The sequence below is a fragment of the Acartia tonsa genome, chromosome 4 (genome assembly GCF_053477335.1).
Source record: "Acartia tonsa isolate MP-2025a chromosome 4, ASM5347733v1, whole genome shotgun sequence".
In the NCBI taxonomy this organism is placed as follows: domain Eukaryota; kingdom Metazoa; phylum Arthropoda; class Copepoda; order Calanoida; family Acartiidae; genus Acartia; species Acartia tonsa.
In genome coordinates, this window is record NC_137263.1 from 50,767,283 (window position 1) to 50,772,431 (window position 5,149).

The following is a 5,149-nucleotide window of genomic DNA, read 5'->3' on the forward strand; positions in this document are numbered from 1 at the left end:
TATAAATCGGCCGGATATCCGGTATCCGGCCCAACCCTATTAATTACAAAACCAAAGATATTGTAAATATTAATTAAATATATCTGGGGCCACTTCTTATAACAACAATCCTTTATTATAAAACTGTAACATTAATTGTTATAGTCAATAAAAATTTTCTTTATTCATAAAAATGCTGAATTTTAATATTGATTTCATATATGGTTTCATTGACAGTTGATTTTGGATAGGTAAATAAAAATTCATAGGGTTTATTCCTTATTTGTTGGCCCTTGGGGACCAAAGGCTTAAACCATTATATTAAGATTCAGCCTATGATTTTTATTGACGTTTCCATGAACAGCGTTGTATAAAATCACATGGAATCACGGTTTAAAACCGGTTTAATACCGCTGAAATAGATGCGGAAAAGGATTAATGACAAAAAATAAAGAAAGTTTTTATTGAACCAAATATCTGAATGTGATATTAGAATTACATAATCCAACAACTTGTTTCTAATCGACAGTTATGACTTATTAATAAATAATCTTTTTTAAGCATTGAATGTAAATAATTATGTTTTATTTTGTTAGCCTGGGATGGACTTTATCAATTGTAACCCAGTAAAAATATGATTACTTAATTTTTGCATTAAAAATTTCTACATGCAGCTGAATTTAAAATAAAGCAACTCCACTTTGCATTTTAACATTTTTCTTGTAAAGCATAAGATTTAAATTATATCTTTTTAGCGTAAAGCTTGATAAACAAAAAACATGTAGCAAAACACTTAATTGAACTTATTACTCATTTTCAGTCAAATAATTATCTAATTACAGCTAAACTTTACTAAGGCAACTGAAACAAAATACAAACTAAGTTCTGTATGTCTAAAATAATCTTATCAATTTAGAATTGCAATCTATTATAATTTTTTATATACTGTTTGTCAATATATTTGATGCTTGAAAATTTGTTTTCAAATTATTGAATAAAATATGAAACTTTTATGTTTTTTTATTAGATTCCAGATTCTTGTAATCCTTAAAATAAAAGTAGAACGATGTCTGTCCGTCTGTCTGTCCGTCTGTCCGTCTGTCTGTCCGTCTGAAGCTTAAGATCTCAGTAACCACTGAACCAATTGGGCTCTACTCTTCAGGGAATATACCTACTGGTCCTGTGATGGTTTTAAGCTATTTTCTTGGGGGGTGGGACACCCCCAACCCCCCCAAAAAATGAAAAATACCCCCCCCAAAAAAAAATTTTTTTACTTTTTCTTTTTAAATCTAAAATACGAAAAATTAGGTTGATCAAACCTCTTGGGGCATAGCCCCTAGAGGCTAGGGGCGAAGCCGCTAGTCCTTAAAATAAAGTAAAAGATCTCTTTTTGTCTGTCTGTACGGAGAGATCGCGCTAACCACTGAACCGATATGGTTCTGCTTTACATGATAGTTCTTCATAGGACCTTGGAAGGTTTATATCAATTTAAATCGCCAAAAATCAAAGAAAAAGCACCACCTAGCGGATATTTTCTTGTTAAACAGATTGAAAATAAAACATTTATGTGTCCATAGAGGCCTCTAGTGGTATAGCCGTTAGTATACGTATATTATGATAGCTTAATCTTAAAAAGGATGAAATCATGTTATAGAAGGCAGGTATAAGTTATAACCAACAAGTGAAAAAAATTTTAAAATAATATTTGGGGGGCAAATGGAGAGGTCGTCAATTTTACGATGTGTTGCCCCCCAACGACAGCTGAAAAACACGTATAGGTTTCGTGATTTTTTCCCGAATTAATTTCGTTATTGGTATAAGCTGTAAAGAAGGTAACAAGAGGAGCGCAGCTACTATTAACCAAAAGCCTCTCCGTTTAATAAGATAATATTTCTTTAATTTTGACACACAAATATATAAATGCAGAGAGAGATTGGACACTGATTGTACAATTAATATACAACCCTTTCTTCTTATTTCATATATTTAAACAAGGATGACAACATACATAAGAGAAAAAATCGGTACTACGTCAAACAGTAGATGCGACAAACGCTAGACAGACAAACAGTAGATGCGACAAACGCTAGACAGACAAACAGTAGATGCGTCAAACGCTAGACAGACAAACAATAGATGCGTCAAACACTAGACTGCGAGAAACAGTAGAATTTTCAATTTCGCGACAAACGATAGAATTTTTAAAGTGCGACAAACACTAGAAGCGACATACGATAGAATTTAAACTTATTAAATATTCATTGATATTTTCGTTCATAAATACTAAATTCAAAAATCTATCAATGCAGGGATCTCAAGGGATAAGATAATTGCCGAAAAATCTATGTACATAGCGTAAAATTAGTGGTTGAAACGTTTGAACACTTATTAAAACAACCAATCAAAATTCATTCACGTAACAAAAGTTGTTTAGTCAACAAATAAAAAAAAACGTTCTTATAAAACTTTGGGGACTAGTGTAATAAACAGCCCATTGTCCCTTCTCACTCTGCTATCATTGTCCTTTCCCTGCAGATTTGCCCCAAGAGATTGATCAATTTTTTATTGGGGGGGGGGGGAGTGTCTCATCCCCCAATAAAATAGCTTAAAACCATCACAGGAGCATTAGGTGTATTCCCTGAAGAGTTTCAGCGGTTACCGAGATCTTAAGCTTCAGACAGACAGACAGAGATCATTCTACTTTGTATTATAGATATAATAGGATTAATTCTAGCCTTTGTCGTATCTATTGTTTGTCGCCTTTAGAAAAAATCTAGTGTTTGTCATATTCTAGCGTTTGTCGTATCTAGCGTATGTCGTGTCTAGGGTTTGTCTGTCTACTGTTTGTCAGTCTAGCGTTTGTCGCATCTACTGTTTGACGTATCTAGGGTTTGACGTAGTACCGAAAAAATCACCGAACCTGCACTTATGTTTTTTTACATTTTATAACATAACTGACGGTCAAGGTAAACTATACAAACTCGAAGCTAAGACCAACGGGAAATTCAATCTCGATGTTATTATTAGGGTTGGGCCGGATATCCGGCAAATATACGGCCGATTATTCGGCCAAATTGCCGGATATCCGGCCGGATAACCGGCCAAATTACTACATATTAAAGTATCAAAAAAGGATATAGTCCCTTTCGTGGCAACGCACCTTAAGGGGCGATTCATTGTATTTTTAAAATTGCTTTTAATAGGCTATTTTAGGTTAGGTTAGGTTATATTTGGTTAGGTGATTGCCCCACAGGGTTAGGCAATTGTCCCCGCAAGGTTAGAGTCCCTTGCGAGGGGCTAGAAATAGGAGGACAGCTACTGTGAAAATACAAATAATCGCTCCTTAAAGGGCGTTAACATGAAAGGGACTATACCCGCAAAAAAAAATTCTTCATAAACTGGTGTTTTATATTATACTAGCGATGCGTCCCTAGTATCTAGGGATATTAGAAGGGATACGAATGTCCAGAAAAATAACTTAAAACCTTACAACGACTTTTTTATAAAAATTATACAGCCTAAAACCACCTTGGGACCTATAAGAAGCTTCAATCTAAAGGAGAACCATATCGGTTCAGCGGTTAGCAAGATCCTTTGCTACAGACAAAAAAAAGCTTACTTCTATATATAATAGGAGGATAAAATTAAGGTTAGAACTTAAAAATTAAGTAACTATTAAATGATCTTTCTACTTAGCAAATAAATCTAATTATCTATTACTACCCTCAATGTAATATCGGTACTACGTCAAACCCTAGATACGTCAAACAGTAGATGCGACAAACGATAGACAGACAAACAGTAGATGCGTCAAACGATAGACAGACAAACGATAGATACGTCAAACACTAGACTACGACAAACAGTAGAATTTGCAATTTCGCGACAAACAGTAGAATTTGTAAAGTGCGACAAACACTAGAAGCGACATACGCTAGAATACCTATAAACTTATAAAATATTTATAATTTTTTTCGTTCATTAATACTAAATTTATATTTCTATTAATGCAGGGATCTAACTGGATAAGATAATTGACGTAAAAATCTATGTACATCACCTATAGCAAATAATAAGTGGTTGAAACGTTTGAACACTCAACTTATTAAACCATAATTCATTAAAGTAACAAAAGTTGTTTAGCCAACGATTAATAAAATGTTCTTATAAAACTTTGGGGACTAGTGTACTAAACAGCCCATTTTCCCCTCTCGCTCTGCTATCATTGTCCCTTCCCTGCAGAAAATGTGATATAGCAATGAAAAGGTGATTTTGCAATACAGTTAAAACTAAACCAGCATGTGTTATTTTTTTGTATTTATAGTCATTAACAGTTATACGATACATCAAAGAAGGTTTATTAAATTAAGTCTAATATAATTAAAGAGATAAAGAATTTTAGTAATTCAAATATAATTATTTCTAAATGACATGTTTGTATAAAGTTATTTTACAGTTGCTTTGTTTAAACACCAAAGGGAGATATAAATGGGCGGAGTTATATACACTTAGGATGAGCAATATTTTATGAGCATGAATTATTTGACCATTTATGACTTCGTCTTACAACACTTTTTCAACAGCGCAGCTATTTAGTAGTAAGTGTATGTATGTATATCTATAATTCTGACAATCCGTTGCTTGACTGAAACGTTTTACAGAAATCTTATTTCACCTAGGCCGTGGGTTAAATCAAATAATATAAAATAATTTCAATTGTAATGAAATTTTTCTTTTTAGATTCATACTTACAATACTTGTTTATTACAAGAGAAAAAAATCTTGCTTTAATGTTGCTGCACTACTTACATATGATATTGTCCTTGTCTTTGAATCAGTGCAGCGATTCATCTGGGGTCATTTGGGGGAAAAATAGGGGAATGCAGGCAATACTAATTCAAATTTAAATGGAGGTGTTGTCATCCCTCTACAAACCCCTACCACAGGCACTACTTTAAATAATAATCACCATATAATTTTAGTCAGTAATAGGCAATATAATTTAAATTCCACAAAATTAGTTAAAAACCTTCTGGACCTATATGAAGCTTTACTTTAAAGAAGAACCATATCAGTTTTGCTACATACAAAAAAGATTATATCATTTTCCTTTTAAGTTTTAAAAAGAAAAACAAATATTTTTTTGTGGGGGGGGGGTAGATACCCTCCA

The 5,149-nt window shown here is 33.0% G+C and overlaps 1 long non-coding RNA gene across 1 annotated transcript; it reads left to right on the plus strand.

The window, feature by feature from the left end:
• On the plus strand, nt 1–990 carry LOC145317640 (uncharacterized). Its single transcript, XR_013879057.1, has 2 exons — nt 1–137; nt 473–990. It is a non-coding gene; the product is annotated as an uncharacterized LOC145317640 (long non-coding RNA).
• The last annotated feature ends 4,159 nt before the right edge of the window (nt 991–5,149 follow it).